The following is a 25,538-nucleotide window of genomic DNA, read 5'->3' as shown; positions in this document are numbered from 1 at the left end:
TGAGATTTGGTCAAGTCGGGTCAGGAATGCAATTGAGAATTTTGCTTTCTGGCGGGGAAACGTTGTCAAGGATGGGACCAGCTATGCTATTTGCAGGACCTGGTGCAAATAAAAATGTGGGGCTCTTTCCTCAAAAGTACTGAAGAATTTCAAGACGATGATAGCACAGCCCTTTAAGCCAGGGGACATGTGGGACTGCGCAGATAGCTCGCCCATGAAGCTGACCTTGGGCAGGGAGCACAGAGCATTTGGTCGGAAATAGACAGATTAATCTGTACTTCTGAGACAGAGAAAAGTAAGAGAGAGCCAAGAATCTAGCTCAGCCTGGTGCAGAACTTGTAGGAGACTAGCAAAGAGCCCACAGGCCAGAACCGGGCAAGAAGAGAGTAGTGAGAACCTGTCTCAGGTGTCCTGATGCTATTTTGGTGAAGTTGGTATGCAGGTTCCCTAATCTACCTGGGTTAGAGGAAGGTCGGAGGTTATCTGGTGGCAAATTAAAGCCCAAGTCAAAGGTAAGTACATATGCAAGAGCATTGGAGAGACAAATATTCACAGCCAGACGACAAAAGACCCAAAGCAGATTTTTCATAGCCCGTGAGCTGATCTTGAACTTTCCAGGGGCTTGGGCTTCGTAGAAAAAACATTCGGGCACTTCTTCTATGTTTCTGCATCTGGAAAGGGAGGCCCCTTTCTCCCAAGTGTTGAGTGACATCTTAGAGCTTATTTCTTTCCAGTAAAAGTGGAAAATATCAACTGAGGTTTCAAAGGAAAGGAAATGTAATGTATTTTCTCATCAAATTTGGCATTATCTATTTAGCAGGCGGGTCTTTAATCTTGCGTGCAGTATTTTTCCATTGTACAATTCTCAGCTTGCCTTGAATCTGTCTTACTCTTTTAACTTGTGCTTTCTAAAATACGATGGTGATTTGCACGACTTATCTTCTTTTGTCATTTGTTTCCTTGATACTTTTGATGATCACTTGCCAGGGTTTCTCTAGAGAACCTCACAATTTTGCCTCTGCAAATATTGAATGTAGCACAGATAAAGCTTCTTTGTTGGTGTGAATTCATTAATGACTTTGATAAAAAGAACTTTCCGTGTCCGGCATCCCGGGAGGACTGAAATGATTCGGGGCCTGTTGATATGAACATATAAATGAGGAGGTGCAATAATAGGCCTTTGAAAAATCCCATTAAATTTTTAAATGAGAAGGAAAGCCACTCACTCCTGTTTCAGGACTATAGTGAAGTACCTCGCCATCCTCCTCCCTAAGAACTGGAGAATGGAGATGTGAGGTTGAGATCCAAGAGCTGAATCTTTAAATCAGTATATTATTATGTAGATCACAACAGGGAAAGGACAAAGAGAAGGATAAATTCTTTAGCCAAAGGCAGAACTACAGCCTGATGAAATGTACTAGGGAAGCATATGTCAACTGGATATGTGAGCAATGCAAACAGAAAAATCACAGAGGTAAACATTGGCAGTGTCTTTTCAAATGTTATCCAGGGGAGAGAAAGCTTTAGTAGATGGACTTTAAGTACTCTTGACTCACCGGTTGACTCAGCGGTAAGTCCATACCTGTGTCCGAGATGGCTGTGTTGTGTTTTCTTTGACTGAATTGATGAAGCAGCATTCAAACTTATTATTAACTATCCTTGTTATATTCTATTCTTGCCAATCAGCCTGATGCATATGATTCTTGGCTACATTTGTTGATCAGGTTTGAATAAGGATAGTTCATACTATTCATTCACAAGTCGATTGTTCCAAGAGTTTCTGAGACTATTTCCTTTTCTACTGTAAGTTGATAAACTGAAATTCTGGTCTTACGCATCGATGGGTGGCTAGGTGAAGTGAGTCAGCAGCAGGGGAAGGACCTGAACTGGAGGTACTGGCCTCAGATCCGGATACAATCAGAGATGACATGCATGCGCTGAGTGTCTTCTTGACTAGTTTGGGAGTGCTGAGCATTCCAGGAGCAGCCTGGACATTGAGTTTGTCCTCTTCCACTGTTTTTAGTCCTGGTGTCTATGCATTTTATTTCATTCCTGACTCCTAATTTAGATCTTGTCATAACAGGACTCTGAAGGCTACAACCGGAAGAGGGAACACATAGGCTCCAGGCTTTTCATGTTGGTTACAATGAACTCACTGTTCATGTAAATTTGTCTAGAAAGACCATAAACCCATCATGACTTTGAGCTTATTTTTTTTTTAATACATTTTACCTTTCTCTATGCCTTCTTGATGCTGTCTTTGCTTGTCTCAGGGGGATATCTCCTAGTTGGTCACATGTTCAAATCTGCTTTTGCTTCACAAATTAGATTTTATCACCTGCTCTTTGCTCATGTCTTCCAATCTCAGTTCCATGCACCTGTCTCAGCAGTGACTCTCGATGACTCTGTGCACTGAGTCTAAGGCTCCTGTCCTTGGTACTTCTTCCATGGTCAACCTCTCCCTTGCTATCACTCCAGTCCCTCCAACCTCAGAAAATGTCCTTCAAAGCTGAATGAATCTTCTCAGTCACATTCCCTCTTTACAATGTGGAGTCCAACCAAAGAGTGGCAAGAAGAACTTTGAGAACCCAACAAAACGGAGGAATTTAAGCAAAAACCTGATAAAATGACCCAATCAATCCAGACAAGGCAACTTTCAGTTTCAGGCGACTATGAGGCAGAACTGGGCAAGGTCATTAGGTTGTGCAGGTGGCAGAGGCTTTCAGAAGAAATGGAAGGAACACAGAGGTGTCATGGCTTCAGGGAGGGAACGTGGTGTTATGTGATAATCCTATACTTCAACAGTGACCACGAAAGCCCTGAGGTCCCCAGTGGAAAATCACTGCGCACCAAGTTGTGAATGACCTACGTCTGCAGCAGGGTGTAGATAAGCCACCTGGGGATTGAGCGTGAGTGGCTATAGTCAGGAAGCCTCACCACACACCTGTTTTCCATCCTCAGCATGTGGTGACTCTGTGGTAACATAACTCCCTGCTTTGGAAAATATAGGTTGATTTGCAGCATATTTTCTTGGCATCGGATTAGGGGCTGGGAGTTAATTTCAATTCATGTGAATTCTCTGGGGTTACATGGATAACAGTGAGTCTTTCTAGTCTGAGGAAATTTCATATTTTCTGAAACTGGGAAATGGACCCATGAAAATGTAGGGCTTTGATTTTTCGAAAAGAAAAAAGTCTTAAAAAAAGTTTCATCCACGTTCTATGTTCCACTTCCCCCACCCCTCACTCTGACTCTGCTCCTCATTTATATATTTTACTTTGGCTTTACTTGAGGCTAATCTTGCTATTATTAGCTTTCGGTCAATCAGAATCCCATGGCGATAATAATGTCTTTGTATTTTGTTAAACAACACAAATATTTTTATAAATAACACATATTTAAAGAAAAAAATGTCACCTTTAAGAAGGTAAAACAAGTTGACAAATGTTTCTTTAAGTGAAGCTAATTGCATGGAATATTTTATGACATTTCCATGGAAAATGTTACAGGACATCTCTAGAGGATTTCAGGGGAACTTTTATAGCTATTTCCTGCTCCATCAGCATTTTACAGAATCCTGTGGAAAGCAGGGGTGCTTGCCGCTGCATCTGGTTAGTCATGGGCGTCAGTTTCTGTTGGATAATGGGGGAGCCTAGAGAACAAACATTGGCGAAGACTGTCCCGAGACAATGTCGAGGAATCCTGTGGCCATAAGTAACCGTGGGGGCTCTAGAATGGACATGAAAGAAGTCTGTGACGTGGTAGGGAATGCCTCTCCTTCTTAGTTTCCAGGGACTATAGTTCATTAAAGTGCTATCTACCTTGTTATCATAGTCCTCAAGTGAAAGAGCTGGGTGAAAATTCTCATATATTGTGGAGACTGGCTTTAGTAACCCCCCCCCTTTTTTTTTAAATTGAAAAATTTTAAATGTCACCAAGGGACCCAAAAATTCAGTACCTACTCTACCAAAGACATACTACGTGTAAGGGATACAGACAAATGTTAGGTGCAAAGCATATGCTCCAGAAACTGATCATCTGTGGTTGATCATGTCGAATATGGCTTTGTTCATGTTTGCCTGCAATATTCTTCATTTAACAAGCAAGGCTCATCATATAGCTACATTCCACCGCCATTTCTGTGAAACAAATATTAACATATAATTACAAAGGCTCTCACATTATCATCTCCTGAAGATTTGAGATAGCATTGTCGTTTATCCAACTGGCTGCACATGATTAGGTCATAACTTGGTAATTATTTTATGTTACCCTATTTGTATGTGATGTAAATTCTTCAAACGGAATCTGTAATGGAGAGTAATTGGTATCAAGGGTGGCCATCTGAACTGCACCGAACACTGAAATATCTGTGCCGTTGGCAGACAAATTGTGCAGTGGAGTCAGGACATCTGATTCAGAGGCCCTCAGATGCTCTTGGTTCTTGGATGTTGCTTTTAGCTTTGACACTAACTAGATCATAGTCTCACTAGAACTCAGGTTATTCTGACTCTTGATGTACAACGTCTTCACTCTCTATCTTCTCTTGAAGGGACGTTATTAATTAATAATACCACTTTTCACTAACTTAGAAAATGTAATTTTATAAACATTTTCCTACCTACAATAGCCCTAAGAAAGAATAGGACAGAAATTATTATCTCAATGTTTACAGAAGAGGAAGAGTGTTGAATGACCTGCTTTTGTTCACAGATCTATTTGTGGAAAGGGTAACAGAACCCAGGGATTCAGATTCTGGAGTCTCAGATATTTTCCATTGACTGGAACATATCGACTCTCTGGAGAAATTTTTGTAAGATATTAATTTCTAAAGTTGAAGATCCACCAATGAGCTCTGTGTCTTGGTCCCCTTAAGTCACTGGACGTCATTCCACATGGCCCATGGCCCTCCCCAGTTGCTCATATGTTGTCCTTGTTCACATGGTGGTGTGTCTCCATGATGCCAAAATAACTAATCAGTTCAAGATCTTCTTTGAAAAAGTAAAACCAGTAGTGTTTAGTGTCATGGAGACAAAACAACTGGTTGATTTGACTTTTATCCATTTTCAATCAGTGGTTTTAAAGCCATGGAGAAATAGCTGGTCTTTTTTCATCTTATGAGGTAGCTTTCCGGCTTTCCTCCCTCCCTCCCTTCTCTTTTTCTCTCTCCACCTCTCTCTCCTCCTCCTTTCCTTTCTCATTTCTTTCTTTCTTTCTTTTTTTTTTTTTTTAAACACATTTTACTCTTTTTCCATCCTAGGTAACAAATGGTTATTATAGAAAATTTGGAATACAAAGTGCAGAGAGAAGAAAAAATTAATATGACCATAGTCATACAGCATATACACACATTTGTTCCAACATGTTTAAAACAAGTAATATTCCTTTCTCTTCCCTACAATCAGCTGGCTGAATTTCAGCTGCGTGTTGGAAATTTCCTCTTTGTTTCCAGCTCATTTATTACATACCACCTGATCTTTAACCTTAGAGATGCCTGGTTAATTTTCTACAAGGACGCTATGACATTCCTGGATCTGACATGACTTTGCAATGAATAGTGGTATTAACTTATTTTTACTCACTGATTTTACTAATTTTACTAATTTTTACTCACTGGATATGGGCTGAATTGGGAAAATTGAATCTCAGATTTTGAGATCCCAGTCACGTGTGGGAGTAGCTGAATGATTTTGTTATGCGATGTCATCTCATGCCATTTATTTGCTCATTCAAAATGTATTAACTACCTCCTGTGTTCCAGACCCTGTTCCAGATAACGAGGATGTGGTTATTAAAAAGTCCTCTCTTCATGGCACCCATCAAACACTAAGGGATATATGTATCAAGTAAATCATTACCTGGCAGGACAGGTAAGAAGGAGAAATGCATATACTGGGCTAAAAGCCGGAAATAAAGGCTGTCATTATGTAGGAGTTTATGCCTAAATCCCATGATCTGCACATCTCATAGGCTCAACTGCAGAAAGCTCTTCAGCTGTCTGGGTGCCACTGGGCTATGAACTTAGAGACCATACTCCTGCTGATATGATATAGGAAAGAGGGTAAGAAAGGATTAACTTAAGGAGTTATCTAATCTAGAAAGAAGAGGCATCCGTTTACACACACACACACACACACACACACACCTGCAGGGATCATGGACTTAGTGGGGAGTAATAGATGCCAATAATCATTTAGCCCCCACTCTCTCATCTTTTATCTTGGAATTTGAGAAATATGGGTTGCAGGTGTCACTCTGTAGTCACCATTTTATTGACCTCAGCAACCTTCACCTAAAATCGGCACGGATTTCTTTAAAGCTAGAGGTTCCTATGACTGATTTCTTGATAATTCTGGAGGCCGACCTTTGGTAGAGAGCAGCTCTGTGGCAAGATCCTTGAAGGGAGTAGGAGAATTTGTAGCAATTCCAGGTGGTCCCAACTGGAACAGATGCCTAGAGACAGCGTCATACAGCTTAGCATCGAGAAATTAAAGAGTCTATGTTTCAGGAGGTCCTAAATGGAAAGAGTTCTAAATTTGGAGTCAGTTGATTCCTCTTAGTAAATGTGTGACCCTAGGAAAATTATGCTTAATTTCTTTGAGTTTCAGTCTCCTCCTCTGTAAAATAGGGCAAAACCACATATCCTCACAGGTCCCTCATAAAGATTACATGCCATAATATGGGCAGAAATACAGTGCCCAACAAGTAGCAGGAGTCAGTGGGCCATTCTCTCCTCCTTCTTCCCTCACATCCTCCTGGACATGGCTGGTCACATTTGCCCCTTACAGTCCAATTGCTCACAACCTCCAGTAGATGTTTGGCTGCCACCCAGTGATGACTTGCTTTGAAATGCTGCTTTTGATGAAAGTGGACTGTTTGAGAATTAATTCTTATCCTGGCACCTTTGTGGTTGGGAAGTTCTGCTGGACCACTGGCAGCATCATCCCGTGGATTGGCAGTTTGAGTCATTCCAAACTTTCAACTAGATTCACTTGAGGAAGTGACCCTTTGGGAAATGCAAGAGCATCCACTACTATCCATTTCAGAGCCTCACTGTAGCTCTCTGGGGCCATGGATCTCCGAGCTCCTTGGAATGTACTTTTTTCCTGGTGAGAAGGTTGGCAGCAGTCAGCTGACTCTTTGGTTAACTATTTCAGAAAAGCTCACGTGGGCCCATGACTGAAACAGGGAAGATAGATTAAAAATCTTTTTTTTTTTTTAAAGAGAAAAGAGAAGGAGTAGAAGAAGAGGAATATAAATAGAGAGAAAGGGGAAGGAATATGAAGGAAAAAAGAAAGGCAAACAGGGAAGAGCATAGATGTCAGGTTTTTCCAAGGGTCTCAATAGAACCAGGACACCATTAACAGGGGGTATCTCCAAACAATAGACTTTCAGAAGTCCAGAATATTATTTATATATAAATATTATAAATATAAGTATTTATAACACTATAATTATAGTATTTTATAATATAATACTATACTGTACTATAATAGTATACTACACTATAATGATATTATAGTATTATATTAATTATAATTTATATTATAAATATATATTATAAATTAAAAAAATATATATATATATTTAAAGATGTCTTTAGTTATTTGAGATGGAGAGAGCATGAGAGTGGGGAGAGGAAGAGAATCTTCAATCAAATTCCTCACTGAGCATGAAGCTCCATGAGGGGCTTGATCCCATGACCCTGAGATCATGATCTGGGCTGAAACCAAGAGTTAGATGCTTGATCAACTGAGCCACCCAGCACCCCAGGAATCTGCATTTTTAAAGAAATATCCCAAATGATTCTGATCTAATGCTAAAGTCACTATTTTAGGAATATAATAAGATGATATTTCAACCTTGTATTTCAATTACACTTTCATTAAAAAATAGTTAAACCTGTAAAAAACAGACAGTAAGATAGTGGTTATCAGAGGATGTTCGGAGTAGGGTGGGGAAAGAGCGATGGTGTTGAGGGTGCAAACTTGTAATAAATAGTAAAAAAAACTGTAGAGATTAAATTCTTATTATAATGAATAAAGACAATAGTATTGTACTATAAAATATGTAATTATGGAATGTGATAGTGTTATGAATGTGATGACCATCAGCCATCATATTACATTATGTAAATGCATCAAAGTAATGTATTATATATTTTAAACTTTAAAAAAAGATTTTATTTATTTATTTGATAGAGAGAGAGAGAGAGAGCAATGAAGGAGAGGGAGAATCAGGCTCCCCACTGAGCAGGGAGCCTGATATGGGGCTTGATTCCAGGACCCTGGGATCATGACCTGAACCAAAGGCAGATTCTTAACTGACTGAGCCACCCAGGCTCCTCTATACTTTAATCTTATATTATGTTACACATAAAATTTATTCTGTGAAATACATTAAGTTATGGGGGAAAATATTTCATCTTGTCTCAAACAGAGCCACTGTTTCTATGTTATGTCCATTTTTATGTTATATCCGTTCTTTAAGGGAAAAATCCAGAAGGCTGGGACTCAGTTGAATGTTGTAGATACATAGATATCTGAGAAGCTCGAGATCACAGGCATGGGTGTATGACATCACTGTCTGTATGTAAATTTTGGGCAATGGGATCCTAGATGGCGACCTTGAAATTTGAGATGCTCTCTCTTCCCAGACTGTAAGACACTGATCCTTCTGGTGCCACAGGCAGACAGAGTAAGGATGCTAGTATAGCCAGGGCAGTTGGGCACACTAAGCCACCAGAACACAGGGGTTGAGGACAGTGGTGACTACGGCGTATCTCATTATATGGATTTGTACCTGGCTCACCCCCCATCTCTTACTCCAGAGCCTGCCTTGATGGTACCATTAGAATAGTTGAATCAGACATAGTGCATTTGCAGAGACTTTTTAAGCTGTAATTTGTCAAAGGTTTCCCACCTGTTTCCTGTTTCTGTAAGCCAGAGCAACCTCAAGCAGCTGCATTTGTGTGTATTTGACACCAAATGCCAATGCCCTTTGGATTAATGGCACACTCCAATGTGACTATTTCTTTCCATTGGCTGCATTACACTAGATGTGCACAAAAGACAGAACTGCAGCCAACCCACAGCTGCTTATAGGGCGTGTACTGTCATTTTGGTCAAATTCCTGGACTGTCATCCACCATCTATCACAAGTGTCTTTCTTCAAAGGGAGAATAGGAAAATAAACTTTGACTTTTGCAAGCAAAAAGAGCAAGGAATTGGTTCAATGATATGAATTTTATTAATTATGCAACTTTTTTGGAGAAGAGGTAGAAGTCTGCTCTGTGTTTGGAAACACCAAGGAATTTAACAATTTACTTCCTGGTTTAAGCAAGACACACCCATATGCTAATGTATAGCTTCTCGGTCTGTTCAGGCAGGAGTAGCTTAAAAGCAAGATGTAACCTCCCCATTGGTTACATCTCCAAAATGTCTCCCTCATTTCTGGTGATTGCCAAATCAACAGGCCTTTAGAGAAAGAGAACTTTTCTCCCTTTATTTTATAAATGTAGCCTTGTTCCAAGAAAGTATTTTAGGCAGCTAGCCAAAATACATACAAAAGAAAAAAAAATAGTGATACAGGGATTTGGGGATGATTTTTTTTCATGTATATGCCTAGGAAAATGAGGTTTGGGGTAAACGTTACAAAGTTATTCTAAATAAAGTTGAACTGACTGTGCTGGGAATATTTTGCCCTTTGGTAATTTTTTTTACATAAGGGAAGTTTGGGTGCTTATTTATTTGTTTATGTGAGCATAGTTGGCACACAATATTACATTAGTTTTAGGTGTACGACAGAGTGATTCAATAAATTTATATATTATGCTGTGTTCACAAGTGTAGTTGACATCTATCCTGATATATCACTATTATGCTATCATTGACTATATTCCTTACGCTGTGCCTTTTTGGGAAAAGATTTATTTATTTATTTTGGAGAAAGGGCAAGAAGAGGAAGGGGGACAAGCAGACTCTCACTGAGAGTAGAACCCTATGTGGGGCTCTGTCTCAGGACCCTGAGATCACAACCTGAGCTGAAAATAAGAGTTGGATGCTCAACCGACTGTGCCACCCAGGCACCCCCTTATGCTGTCCCTTTTATTCCCATGACTTATTTATTTTATAACTGGAAGCCAGTATCTCCCACTCTTCTTCACCCACTCTACCGATCCCTTGCTCCCCTTCCCTCTAGTAGCCAGATTTTTTGTTCTCTGTCTTTGTAGGTCTCATTCTGCTTTTTGATTGTTATTCGTGTGTGTGTGTGTGTGTGTGTGTGTGTGTGTGTGTTTTGGTATTGTTTTTAGAGTCCACCTCTGAGTGGAATCATATAGTATTTGTCTTTCTCAGTCTGACTTATTTCACTTAGCATAATGCCCTCTAGGTCTATTCTGGGCACTAATTTAATTTCTGGTGCCTGTGAGGTCCACTATAATATATAAATGCCAGAAATGTTGGATTTCAGTTGCAAGATTAGATAATGTAGATATTGTTTATATAGTTTAATTTACTTATTTAGTTGCAAAGCTTAGATGATATGCATATTATTATTATTTATACTATTTCTTCCATCCGTATAGAAGAATTTGGGAGTCTCAGAACAATAATAACCTGACCTTCAACTTAATTTCAAAAGAAAGAAAAGAGAAAACGGGAAAGGACAGATATAATGTGCTTAGACACTGGTCATGGCCTCTTGGCCATACTCCTATTTATTTATTTGTATTTTTTAAAAGATTTTATTTATTTATTCATGAGAGACACAGAGAGAGGGAGAGAGAGAGAGAGGCAGAGACACAGCAGAGGCTCCATGCAGGGAGCCCGAGTGGGACTCGATCTCGGGACTCCGGGATTACACCCTGAGCCGAAGGCAGGTGCTAAACCACTGAGCCACCCAGGGATCCCCCTATTTATTGGTATTTTTAAAAGATTTTATTTATTTGAGAAAGAGAGAGCACAAGCAGGTGGGGAGGTGCAGAGAGAGAAGCAGATTCCCCACTGAGAAGGGAGCCTGAGGCAGGGCTTGAACCTAGGACCATGAGACTGTGACCTAAGCCAAAGGTAGATGCTTAACCAACCAAGCCACCCAGGGACTCTGGCCATATTCCCTTTTTAAAAAGTCTGCTTCCAACTATAGTCCTGGTGATTGGTGAGGATGTAGACCTATTAGTAGCAGATACCCGTCTTCCACAGTGAGTGGATTTGATCCTCGCTGGCTAGTCCGATGCTCCTAGGAACTAGGAATCAAGACCCAGAGACCAGTTAGGGGCAATATTGGAGCTTCTCGTAGACAACCTAATATTAGAGCTGTTACAGGCACATCACTTTTAGGTTTGCATCAAAATTAAATCCTTGTAGAAAAGGCTGGTCTAGAGAGGAGAACAGATGTATATATCAGTTATGTATTTCCTTCTAACACATTGTCATAAACTTAGTGGCTTAAAACAATGCACCTTTATTATCTCACATTTTCTGATATGGGCATAGTTTAACTGAGTTCTTTGACTCAGGGTCTCTCACAAGGCCATATTCAGGGTGTCACCTGGCACTGATGACTCTGCCAGGAAGGATCTACCTCCAAGCTTACTTGCATAGCTGTTGACAGAATTCATTTCTTAGTTCACCACTGCCTCTCCTCCTTGCCTTGTGGATCTCTCCCTAGGGCACCTTACAACATGGCAACTTGCTTCATCCAAGCCAGCGAGAGAGAGAATCTGCTAGCAAGACAAGTTATAATATAATTTAATGCCATCACTGAAGGGACATGCCTTTTTGCAGTATTCCACTGGTTAGAAGTGAGTGATGCGTCCTGCCCACTATCAAGCACAGGGACTTAGACAAAGGCATGAGTGAGAAGACGGACCATTGATGGCCATTTTAGAGATGTCTGCCACAGAGCAGAAATAGAAAATCCAAGAAGAGAATAGTGAGAGAGATTGTGATGGAGAGGAAAGATGGAAGGAGGAGGAGGAACCACCTGATATATCTTGAATTCTCACCAGGGGTCCGGCTCTACTTCTTAGACACTGAGTCATAGGGACGCCTGGGTGGCTCAGTGGTTAAGCATCTGCCTTTGGCTCAGGTTGTGATCCCAGGGTCTTGGGATCGAGTCCCATCTCGGGCTCCCTGAGGGAAGCCTACTTCTCCCTCTGCCTATGTCTCTGCCTCTCTCTGTGTGTCTCTCATGAATAAATAAATAATATCATAAAAAAAGGAAAATGGATCATATAAAATTCTCCCATTAGCATTACAATAATGACCTCTTCTAAAAAATAAAGTTTTATGAATTATGATAAAATATGCTTAAAACCTACCATTTTAATAATTTTTTCTGTGCATCATTCAGTGTTAAGTGCATTCATATTGTTATGTACCCATCACTACCATCCATCTCCAGAATTCTTTATCTTCCAAAACTGAAACTCTGTACCCATTAAACAACATCTCCCCATCCTCTCCTCCACTCAGCCTTTGGCAGCTACCCTTTTACTTTGCCTTTAAGAATTTAGTTTCTCTAGGTACCTCATGTAAGTGGAATCATATGGTGCTTGGCTCTTTGTGACTGGCTTATTTCACTTAGTATAATATCCTCAAGGTGCATCTATGTTGTAGTGTGACAAGATGGTCTTCTCTTTTAAAGTTGAATAATAAATAATATTCGATAATAATAAATTCCACTGTATGTGTGTACTACATTTTCTTTATTCCTTCAGCCATCAATGGGCAGAAGGGTTCTTTCCAGCTTTTGGCTATTCCACCTTTTAAAATAAGGCTGCTATGAACATGGGAGTACAAATATATCTTTGAGATCTTGCTTTCAATTCTTTTGGGAATATATCCAGAAGTGGAATTACTGGATGATATGGTAATTCTGCTTTTAGTTTTTTGAGGAACCACCATACCGTTTTCTTTGCTAGCTGTACCGTTTTACCTTCTTACTGACAATGGACAGGACTTCTGATTTTTCCACATCCCTGTTGACACTTGTTATTTACTGTTTATATATATATATATATATAAACACTAGCCATTCTAATGAGTGTGAAGTGGTATCTCATTGTGGTTTTGATTTGTATCTCCCAAATAATTAGTGATGTTGAACATCTTTTCATGTACTTATTGGCCATTTGTATATCTTCTTTGGAGAAACATCTATTCAAGCCCTTTCCCTATTTTTTTCCCTCAAAAGTTTTATTTTAGAAACTTTATCATTTTCAGATTTTACATTTAGGTCTGTGGTCTATTTTAAGTAATATTTTACATAATACACAGGATAGATTGTTTTTTTCCGCTTAGGTATAAGCAAGTTTTCAAGCATCATTTCTTGAAAGGACAGTCCCTTCTCTTTCAAAATGCCATTATATATTTATAGGAAATCAACTCTTGTATTCTGTTATAATGATCTATTTTTCTATCTTTATGACAGCTCCGTACTGTCAGTATAAGTAGCTTTTATTGTTGCTGTTCCTAAATCAGGTTGTTTTATTGTTTTATTGTTGTTGAGTTGTAGGAGTTCTTTATATATTCTGGATATTAATCCCTTACCATATATATTTTGTAAAGCCTTCTTTTACTTGAACTTGTTTAAATGGGTTTCTAGTCCTTGTAAACAAAATATCATTGATTAAGACATGAAAGCATCAGGCGGTTTTTGCATCTTATCTCAACTCTTCCTAGTATTTTGTGTTTTCATCTATTGATTTTAACAAATGCACATTCCATAACATTGATCTCTAAGGCTTTTTATTATAGGTTGGGTTGGTTTTTTGGGTACCATTATTAGCCAGCTTAGACTTTTAAGATTAAGTCCAGGTTCACACACAATTTTAGATCAATAACTTAAGAGTGTTTTGAAATATCTAGATAATGATAAAAAGATTTTTTCCTTCTGATGCAAAAAAAATGGACCAAATTCTCCACCTCATTTTACACACACAGACCCTATCCAAAAACTAAACATAAACCCAAGGTCGACCAAATATGTTTAGGCATAGACCTGTCCCTAGAGAGGATTGGCGGGAAGAGTGGGGACTCAAGAGACCTCAGGGACTTGCTTCCATGCCTCCAGACTTTCACTTTTCCCAAATGTTCTCCTGTCACTAGCATTGATTTGACTCTCATAAGTGTGAAGTTAGAGATTTTATTTTTCTTTTCACAGACATGATTACCAGTAAGTGCTAAACTAGCTAGCCTCTCCAAACTATATATAGCTTAATGAGGAAGAGGCATGAAGCAAGTTGCTTGCTGGAATAGTATATATATGTGTATATATATATATACACATATATGTATGTAATATGATATGTAGTGTACATAATGAAATATAGATTTACATGTTTAGCAGGTGAGTTCCAAATCCATATATAGAAAAGTTTTTTTTTTTTTTTTTCAAAGCCAGGGGTGCATGATGGTGGGTAGAGACAGTTATTTTAACTCTGCCTCTCCCCACACTCCCATGCCTCCTCCTAGGCAACACAAAACGCATGACTAAATGATTGGATCTATACCTTTCAGTGCAAGAGAGTCGGGAGGCTTTTCTTTTTTCCTTCCTTTCCTCCCTCCTTTTTTCCCGCCATTCTAATGAAATTTTCAGACACAGAAAAGGAAACCGAGTTATTTATAGGAGTGGGAGGAATGTGAGTGCTAATTGTGCTTAGTCTATTCCTAAGTGTGTAATCTGTTTGCTATTAAATTTTACAATCTTTCAGCAATATACACATTTTTAAGAGGAGAACTTCATAAATCTGACAAAGAAAAACTAAAGTAAATTATTCTAAGGGTTCAAATCTTCTAATGAAAGTCAGATTTAAAATAAAAATTTATTTGTAGGATTAACCTCTCTTGTAGCACAGATCTCTGCCTTCCTCTCTTGATTAGTTTATTCAGTTCCTTTCTAGACTAGTAAGGTTTGATACAGCTACTCATGGGAGATAAAAGTTTCTGGCAATGAGTTATCATGCATGCATGTATATGCACGCACACAGAAAATGGGGTCAAATGGGAAGTTATTGGATTCAAGCGTCTCAGGAAGACACTGAGGCCGTAAATTCTAAATTCAGCATTTTGACAATCTAATAATGAAGATAAATCAAATTATTTGCTCCAGAATAAAGTCACCATGGGTAGAAAATTGTTATGGGAAACAAAATTTTCCCAGGCTTGCCCACCTTGATTGCTTCCTCTGGTAATCCTGGGAAGCTGCTTCTTGGAAATTATACATTTGCTAAGAGGAACTAGAAAGATCATAATCATTCTTAGGTGAATTTTCCATACTGGGAATGATTTCCTGTTTGAAATTTGTCCTAGTGTGATTGTCAAAGCCACAGGGATTAGAAAATTTCTCAAATTACTTTAAGAAAAGATCTGTTTATGAAAAGACCCTAACCTCTTAAATTCACAAGCAGAGAACCATCAGGAAGCCAGGCAGCTACAGGGGGGTACAGGGGGTCTCCAACACACAGCACGTTCCCCTCTTTCTGCTTCTTTGTATCCTTCCCTCTGCCCCCTTCTGCTTCTGAAAATTAGCAATACATTATTTACTTGAACTCCTTATGTGATTTTTCCTGCCTTCTAGCATCTGCTTTTCATGCTATTTTATTTGATGTTTTACCATAGCTTTAGTGTGTTATGATCTGTCTTAACCCCTTGATTACCTCATGCTATCATGTTGACTTAGGTTTTTACTGCTCAGCTGCCATAGTCACCTAGTAAGTTTAGTTAAAATTATTGAGAAGGGAATCTGATGGGTTTATTCTGACTTTTTATGCCATTCCAGCCTATGCCATTGGTTGCAGGTCAGTTGATGATTTGGCTCTTTTTGAGTGAGTAGCCAATTGCTTTTAATCATTTGTTGCTTTGGGTGGAGGGAACAGGGCTGTTTAATCCACACAGAGCCTCCTTTCCAGTTGGTTGTGGATATCCTGGCTGTTTTGGAGGTTAATTCACTATTCTCCCAGGAAGGCACTAAGTATAAGTCAGAATTACAACAGTGATATAAGTCTGATCATTTGTCATCTCTGAGCTGCTGTTTCTCCTCTGTGCAAACGAGATAATATTTCTCAGGGCATTGTCATTATCCATTGATGAGTCACACACCATGTAATTATTTGGCATCCTAAAACAACAATAAATTATTTTTTCTCTCCTGATTCTATCAGAGAACTAGGCAGTTCTGCTTCATGGGGTGTCACTGTGGAATGTATGGACGACCCCAAATTCTTAACTCACACAGTTGGCAGTTGGTGCTCACTGCTTCCTGGAAGCTCTGCTAGAACCAGGGCCTAGAGTATTCCCACATGGACCTCTCCATGTTGGTGCTTGGGTTTTCTTGAAGCATGGTAGGTGGGCTTCATGGAGGAGGACATCAAGAGGATAAGCCCCAGTGTGCAAGCATATATCAAGCTTCCACTGCATTACTCTATTCTAATGTGCTGTTGGTCAAACCTGATCACAAGGATGTGAACACTGGGAGGCATGGTCCACTGGGCTCCTAACATCACAGTCTATTATGCAGGTGTTGTCATATTAAATGAGATAGTAGGTGGATAATGGTCTTTAATGTAATTGAAACTCAGTAAACACTTGGATACTATTTCTGTTGAAGGAAGTATTGATTGTTTTATACCTACAGCATAGCTTTATTGCATTGTACATTTCTGTGTTGAACACATTCATGTGTTCAACATAAGCATAATATTATATCATATTTTTGTAAACACATTTAGATATTCCTTCCTTCTTTTTTTTTATTTTTTATTTTTTATTATTTTTTTTTTTTAGATATTCCTTCCTTCTTAAAAGATATTTCAGGATTCTCAAAAATTCCATGTGACCCAGAATTATCTCCTTCTCTGAGGACCACTGATTCCTTACAATACCTATGAAAGCTACTGTAAAAATAACATTCAGCATTGTCATTTAGGGATCCAGAATGAGATAGGTTAGTTAGGGAAAGCACTTCAGAGTGGAGGCCTTGAGCAGTTCTTAGGTGAACAGGAACAATTGCTGTAATAGGCCTGGAATCTTCTGATTCTGCAGAAGAAGAAACTGAAGTTTAGAAAGGAGAAGCAATCTGTCCAAGGTCACTGGCAGTGACCAAGCCAGAGTTGGAGTCATTATCATCTGATACCTTCATCCATCAACAAACATGTATTGAGTGCCAAGCACTGTGTTAGGCTCCACGTATATGGGAGAGAACAAAAGAGACATGCTTCTGACTCTGTGGCGCTTACATTCTCACCTGGGGTAAAGACAGTACATAACTAAATAAGACACCTAATTAATAATCTAAAATAGTGATATGGGGTACCTGGGTGGTACAGTCAGTTAAGCGTCCGACTCTTGATTTTGGCTCCTCAGGTCATGATCTCATGGGTCATGGGATTGAGCCCTGGGTCAAGTTCTGTGTTCAGTGTGGACTCTGCTTGAGTTTCTCTCTCTCTCTCTCTCTCTCCCTCTGTGCCACAATCTCCATCTTTGAAATAAATAAATGTTTAAAAAATAAATAAATAAAGTTGTTATAAACACTCTGAACAAACCAAACAGAGAGGAACAATTGAAAATAATGTTGGAAAGGGAGGTTGGTCAGGAAGGGCTTCTCTGATAAGGTACTATTTAAGCTGCATCCTGAAGCAAGAATGAGAAGGAGCCCACGTGTGAAGGGCAAGAGAACATTACAGATACAGGAGCAGGATTTGTTGAGTTCTTGAGCCTAGAAGAAAAAAAAAAAACCTGTGTGGCTGAGCATGGAGAAGGAAGAGGTGAAGGAATGGAGAGGCATCTTATTAATTTGGAAAAGTAAGAGAGGCCAGGTCCACTAGGCCTTTTAGGTCAGAAAGGAAATTTAGATTTCATTTTAGATACAATGGGAAGCCACTGAAGCATTTAAGCAAGGGAAGGACATAATCCAATTTATATTTTTAAAAAGCTTACTCAACAAACATTGATTGAAAGTCTATTCATTTGCCAGGGACCATGCCAAGTGATAACATAGCAGAAAATTAACATATGGACCTGGAGGGGCATAAATAGCATAATGGATTGGAGTGTGTGTGTGGGCAGACAGACCCATCCATTAGCGACCGCAGAAGTGTGTTAAGTTATATAACAGAATACTTTGTTGTGTCGCTCACAAAACCTTCCATGAACCTGTCCATGACCTTATTGAAATGATAGGCCTAGGTGGCTAATGCCATGGAACACTGTGTCCCAGGCACAGCTGATTCATCTAGAATGTGTCACCTGACCTAAAGAGAGCCAATCCACTATACACTAGAAGTATATTAGATCCTTTCTTAAGTATTTAAGCAACATAGTGTAATCACTGATAATGAGCATGGGGCCTTAAAGGTAGTATAGCCATGAGGCTCTCGCTTGCTGTCTGTGTTGGACACTGCAGTCAGAAGAAGCTGGTAATCTAAAAGAAGGGCCAGGAAAGAGGCAGAGAGAAGCAGAGAATGAGAGCGAGCTTACAACATTTGAAAGACATACTGAAGGACTCCCCAGTTCCAATCTTTGCAACTCTGGGCTCATTATGGCCCTTTGTCTGTGAGGTTGTCTACTGTATCCATATAGAATACTTCTCACTACCTCTCATACTTGGGTTGGGTCTTCAAAGATTTGTATGCTTTTCACAATCAGAGAAACAGGAGAAAAAAGGTTTCAGGGAGAAGCAATAGTTTGTTCAAAGGCACAAGAGCATAAACATCCTGGGGGTGAGCTACTTCAGAAGATGCTGTCAGCAAACACTGGAAGAAATCTCGGTAAGAGCACCAATCTTGGTGATGGGACTATGCTGAGGAGAAGCTGAGAGGGTATTCGACACTAAACTTCCCCTGACAAGTCAAATAGTTGGTGCAATGGAAAAAAGAAAGTATATTTTGCCCTAATTCTATGAATTCCTTTAATGATATAAAACTCCTGTGCGCAGTAGTTAACATCCAACATACCACCTGGCATTTAATAGGTATTCAGTGAATATTTGAGGTGCGATATTGTCTTCCCTTTCCTAGTCCTCTACTGCTAGTCCACAGGCAGTAATAAACATGGGCTTGTTACAAATTGAGGTCCAAGCTGTGCACTTAAAAGGTAAGCACTGAAGCGTGCAGGGGTATTTGCAATAAGAAGCTCAAGTTCTATTCCACCATGAATAATAAACTGGCTTCCAGTTGGCCAGCTGCCATTCTTTTCCAGAAGCCAATTGGCAAGTAGCTCACCCCTATCCCTCTTGGAATTTACAGATGTGTGCTGGACAGTGTGGGAAAGGGTGTTTTACAGAAGCAATTAGTTTATTCCTGAGGTAAACAGTAGAAATTTAAGGATAATTGCAGCAAGAAATTTGTTTCCTATTGCAGTGTGAATAACCTGCGGGCGGCCAATTGGCTGGTTGCCCTACAAATCCTAAAAAAGGGCAATTGGCAACTCTTTTGCATTTGTGCCTAGTAGGGATTTGCAGATGCACACTGGAGAGGGCAGGAAAGATGGGGACTGTGTTTGTACATATGTTTGCAAAGCCAAGGATGGTTTTCTAGGAGGGGTTAAACCAGAAGGAGGAATTTTGGTCTGTGTAAAGAGAGCTTGTTTCCCTTTAAGATGGGAGTTTCAGCTCGAGTGCCAGTTGGCATCTTCTAGACTCTGCTATAGGGCCAACACACATGCAGGCAGCAGAGTCACTTAATCCTTCTGCCTTTGCTGTTTGCTGCCTGTGACTGTACTCAGCTTGCTGGAGCCCAAAGCAACATACGACTCTGAGACTGTATCCGCCAGGAACCCATCTTCCAGGGCCTTGGGTGAACTGACTGTACATCCTCTCTGCTTGGCTTCCCAGCCAATTTGGCTGTTTCCCCACATTTCTTTTTTTCAGGTGTGGCCCTACAGAGACCTTTGTGATTATTGTCCTGTGTGCATTTTCTAAGAACACAGGCACGATAGTTTCCAGCCTGCGTTTGTACACAATTTCCCTAACTATGATACCCCCTCACCTTCCCGCGTGGGCTGCAATTTAAAGTGTCAATTCAGGCAGCAGCAATATCATGTATTTGCAGAGCCTTTGCTTTTATGATTATTGTGTAATTATGGTTTAGCATTTATGTATGAGTCTTAAGGAAGGTGTTCTTTTTACTGTATATAGAGGGGAAATTTTACTAGGAAAATACACCAGAGAGTTAGAGTTGGAGGTCTTAATTCCAATCATTAGAAATTATTTCATTGGGGTGCCTGGGTGGCTCAGCAGTTGAGCGTCTGCCTTCACCCAGGGCATGATCCAGTCTGGAAATCAAGTCCCACATCAGACTCCCTGCAAGAAGCCTGCTTCTCCCTCTGTCTATGTCTCTGCCTCTCTCTGTGTCTCTCATGAATAAATAAATAAAATCTTAAAAAAAAAGAAATGAAATCATTTCATCTTTCCATGGGGGTGGGTGGAGATACAATGTCTTGCTTGACTGATTTGTAATAATAATTTGTCCCACTGATTCTGAAATCCTGAAAACTAGTCATTGTACCTTATGTATCTCTTACTTCCTAACTGATTTTTCTGCATCTCTCCCCAGTCCCCAATCTGTTCTGCATACATGGCAACTCTGATCATGTCAAGATTAAAGTAATCTAATAATATCCTATTCTTTGGGGCATAGAGGTCAATATTCACAATCTAGGGTGATGGGCACTGAGGGGGCACTTGACGGGATGAGCACTGGGTGTTATTCTGTATGTTGGCAAATTGAACACCAATAAAAAATAAATTTATTATAAAAAAAATTCACAGTCTATGTGGCCCTACTTGATTTGGCTCTAGTCTCACCTCCTGGATTCTGCTCAATCCATTCTCTGCAACTCGGTCATGATGGCTTATTCTTCAGATCCACTGAAGAATGCATCATGATTCTTCTTGTCATAGGAGAATGACATGTTCCATGCTTGCCTCTTGTAATGTTCTTCCCACTGGACTTCATAATAGTTAACTGCTTCTCATCTTTCAAATGTTGGTTTACATGTACTCTCTTCCATGAATCTCTACACATGATCACATTACCCTTTTATTTCCTCACATGACATCTGCAAACCTCCTTCATAACCCCAATCACAGTCTGTAATTCTACATAGATTTGTAAATTCTTTTTTTAAAAATATTTTATTTATTTGAGAGAAAGAGAGAGAGTGAGAGAGAGAATGAGCAGGGAGAGTGGCAGAGGGAGAAGGAGAAGCAGACTCCCTGCTGAGCAAGGAGCTTGACATGGAGCTTGATTCCAGGACCCCGGGATTATGACCTGAGCAAACGGCAGACACTTAACCAAACTGAGCCACCCCGGGCGCCCCATAAATTTGTAAATTATTGATTGATGCCTACCTTGCCCTTCCATGAGAACAAAGACTGTGTCAGGTGCCGTTTGCCCCTGGTGGGTGACTGAATGAAAGTGATGAAATCTGTGGAAGAGGACATGAGTACTGCCAAGTCAAGAAGAAGGTGCCAAATTTAAAGTTAAGAAGAAGTAGGAGGAAAAGGACTGAGGCAAGCAATTTGGAAGGGGCTTGGATGGAAACAAATCAAGATTAGCATCAATCTTAGTCTGCAGGAAGTAAAGGGTTGGATGTAAATTTCAAGTGAACCAGGCCCTGAGCTTTATTCTGAAGCCAAACAGTGACTTTTGGGTTTGAATAAGTAGCATTGTAGAGGTATGATCACAGATCCGTAAACAAAGGCATTTTTCTCTTAGGGTTTGCCCTGTCCTACACGTGGGCAGGCCAGGATTGGTAGTCCCGATGGCCAATGCAGAGAGGGTTCTGCTGCTGCCCAGAGTTGTGGATGGCTGGAGAGAAAAGTTCTCCTAGGGAGTTCTAAGTGGTTTTGTAGCAGAAGTAATGCTGAGGGTGTGCATGTACAGAATAGAAGTAGGAGAAAGAAGAGGAAGAGGAGGGGGAGGAGGGGGAAAAAGAGGAAAAGAAGAAGGGGAGGTGGGAGGAGAAGGGGGAGGAGGGAAGAGGAAGTTAACACTTAGGGGAAACAACTACAACACAAAAATATCAGAGGAAAAGGAAGGACAGACCAAAGCGTTGGCAGAAAGGTGGTAAGTCAAGAGAACAGAACTCATAATCTGTGAGGGAAGACAAGAGAGATTTAGGAACAAGGGTGTGGTGCAGGAGAATGAAAACAGGAATCGCCCTGAGATTTATTCAGAATGAGGTTGTCAATGACCTTGGAAAGAACAGTGTTATTAGAGTGTTGGGGGATGGAAGCCAGAATTTGGGCTGCTGAGATCAGGGGTTCCGAGAAAGTGGGTAAGTCAGAGCGGTACACTTGGGTTGAAAAATCTTTAAATCTTTCAACCATCCAAGAAGTCGCCAAAGGCAAAAACCCTTGCCTGCCATGAAACGATTGGACAACTTGTTCCCTCCTTCTGATCCCTGTTCTCAGAAAGCCCAGGGCAATCAGATCACAGCCAGATGTGTTGAGGGTCAGGACTGAGATAGACATCTTGGGAGATGAGGTAGAGGGGTCAAGGGTGTTGTGTGCTAACACTCTTGGCAGCGCCAATGGGCAGGAGTCCATCCTCAGGGATGGTTCTCCTTGGCCTGACCCACTGTTATTGTTGTTAGCTTCTCATTTCCAGGAGTACTAAATCTATCAAAAAGTATTAAAACTGGTGTTTGGAATATGATCTAATTAATGCTTTTTGCTTTATCTGAATTCAATGACAGAAGAAATCTTGGCTTCGAACTTTTATCTCTTGGGCTGTGAAGTGGTACCAGGACAGCAAACTGAGATTTAGGAGGGCTGAGCCTACTGCTGGACGCAGACAAAGGCCAGGAAGGGAAGTTGACAATCAGCATGACCTAGGTTTCCTACCAGTGCTTGGGCCATTCTTGTAGTCAGGGGTTATGGCTGGGATGGCTGGGAGCCAGCTACTCTAGTTTACGGTCAGGAAGGCTGTGGATGAAAAAACTACCTGAAAATCTCCATCAGAAGTCAGCAACATAGAAAATGTGTTATTTGGACCTTGTGTGGGAGCAAGTTACCATCTTTAATCTGGATGTAGCTCAGGTTCTCATTGCTAATTTAGTCCTAGGTGCAGAGACTGCCCTGTTTCACTCTACAATGTTATAATCATCCTCCACCCAGGAGCACTGGCTGTGCCTGTTCTCTTGGTAGAGTTCCTGTACCATCCAGGCTCTCAAGTGGTCTGACAGAGAAGTGAGGCTCATTTTTCCCAGAGTCCCAGCCCTTCTACTTATTGGAATCTTCTTTTTCTGCAGAAACCACATAAATTTGGGAGAATCATGACAAGCGGACAGAGACCACCATCTTGGGTTTTGAGACCATCCTGCTTTTAGCTTTGTTTGAGGAGCAGTGAGAAAATTCTCATTGTACCTGATTCTTTGTACCCCATGCTGCCTCTTTTATCATAACTATTTCTGTCATGCCCTGACACCCAGAGTGAGACAGACATCACACTCTTCCGCTTTGCTGATGTGGCCCAGGTCTCCTTCTTGTGTGTAATGTTACACTTAGTCCAGAATAAATATTAAATGTTAATGCTCACCATGACTTATAATTTTAGGATACAGGAAGCAAGGGGTTGGCGTATCCTTTCTTGAAAGGGTAAGATAAGCAGCCATTCTCAAGGTCCTCCTCCAAGGTCTGTCCCTGTTTTGTAAACATCCTTGTTCACCCTTGAAGGACAATTGGAAAATTGGACTGCACAGATAGTGCTAAGAATGATGAATGTTGGTAGAAGTGTGAATGGAATTTAAGGTCACTCTAGAGGGGCTATTCTTAATGAAGTCTTCTGCTGGTGAGTGGCACCACCGCCAGCTGGGGTGCTGGTTGTATACTCCAGGTGCCTGTTGGTTTGTGGCTTAATAGGTGGAGGTCTGGTCCATTTCTCCTTTAAGTACACAGAAGTAGGATCTTTTAAAATTGGAAATAAAATGATCATCAAATTTGATCATATTAGATTTTTTAGGTATTGAGGATATACCAGAAGAAAACTAGGACTTAGTGTAGCAGGAGGGCAATCTTAGATGGTTTGCTCACAACATCAATTATAACTAACTGAACTTATTTAGTGCTTACTGTGTGTTTCATAGCACTACAGATGGGGCGTGCCATGTGCCCTTTGTTTCTTAAAGCAGTGTTATTTTTCCATATTATAGACAAAGCAAATGAAGCTGGGGACTTAGCAAATATCATAGATCTAGGAGGTGGAGAGCAGGAGTCAAACTTAGATCTTTCCGTCTCCAGATCTTCTGTTCTTTCCAATGCACAGCACATCTGGAAAGGAGGTTCACTTTAAGTAAAAGAGAAAAATCAGCTTAAATGCAAATGGGGATCCAGCCCAGGTATTGGTAAAGTTTCAGAGCTAGAGGAAACCTCAAATGTGATATGATCTTATGCCCTTATATTTTGAGGATCCTGAGGCTTAGGGACAGGGACTTGTATGTGGTCCTACAGATGGTCTGCTGTCTCCAGCAACTGGGAAGGGATGGCTCTTGTCTGCCAGTCTGAAAGTGGCCTAAGTTGTCTTCTCCAGCATCCTCAGATCCCCAGGTAGCTAATCTGTGAGGACTCCCCAGCCTTTGCATGGAAGTGTAGAAAATTTCGAGCCACTTAAAATGACATGAGGGCAATGATTCAGGGCAAAACTTCTTAGCAGTTAAATAAGAATGTTAAGCTAGATGGTCAGTAAAGTTCTTTCCCAACCTAACATCCCGAATCTGAAGTTTTGGCCAAGTGTACACACTCCAGAGGAGTGTACAGTTGAGAAGGCAGCAATGGAAATCCTCAAGATGGAAGTTCTCCCCAGAGTGTAAGAGTTTCTGATTTAAATATTTTATCTGCTCCTCTGCAAAGTCCTTCTGAGAAGCCTAAACAATAAGAAAATGTTAATCCAAGAAAGTGTGGCTTAAGCTTTTATGAAAGTATCTGGGGTTGCATGTAGATACAAAGTACCTAATTAACCTCTAGACTTACACTGTGTAAGCCAAGTGGCTACTTAAATGTAAAATTAAATGAAATTAAATTAAAATTCTGATTTAGTCACACCAGTTGCACTTCAAGTGCTCAATAGCCACATGTGGTTAGTGACTATTGTTTTAGTTAGAGAACATTTTCATCATAGCAGAAAATTCTGTTGGAAGTGCTGCTCTAATCTTTGCAAATGTACATGGTTTAGAGGTGGGCTTTGTTCTTTATTCAAAGAAGGGACTTTTAACTCAACCTGGAATGATTAGGAAAAGCTTCATAAGAGGAAATGGTAACTGAGATGACTTTTGATAAAACCATTCAGAATTAGGCAAGCAGAGGGGAGCCTGGGTGTCTCGATTGATTGAGTGTCCGATGCTTGATTTTGGCTCAGGTCACAATCTTAGGATTATGAGGTCAAGCTTAAGATTCTCTCTCTCTCTCCTTCTCCCTCAACCCACCCTGTCTCTCTCTCTCTTAAAAAAAAAAAAAAAAAAAGAATTAGCCAAGTAGATGATAGAGGGAATTGGGCAGGAGGAAGAAGCTGGAAAAGGCATTCCAGGCTGAGAAAACCAAAT

General features: G+C 40.3%; 1 long non-coding RNA gene across 3 annotated transcripts in view; it reads left to right on the top strand.

Annotated features, from left to right (window-relative positions):
- Positions 1-296: 296 nt before the first annotated feature.
- The window catches only part of LOC111097335, a 158,820-nt gene continuing 133,578 nt past the window's right edge, over positions 297-25,538 (top strand). For all 3 annotated transcript variants that reach the window (XR_005364267.1, XR_005364268.1, XR_005364269.1), the window contains exon 1: positions 297-512. This is a non-coding gene — a long non-coding RNA (uncharacterized LOC111097335). The remainder of the gene's footprint in view (positions 513-25,538) is intronic.

Source organism: Canis lupus, chromosome 9 (assembly GCF_011100685.1).
Source record: "Canis lupus familiaris isolate Mischka breed German Shepherd chromosome 9, alternate assembly UU_Cfam_GSD_1.0, whole genome shotgun sequence".
NCBI classification, from domain to species: domain Eukaryota; kingdom Metazoa; phylum Chordata; class Mammalia; order Carnivora; family Canidae; genus Canis; species Canis lupus.
This window is presented reverse-complemented; position numbering and strand designations above follow the sequence as displayed.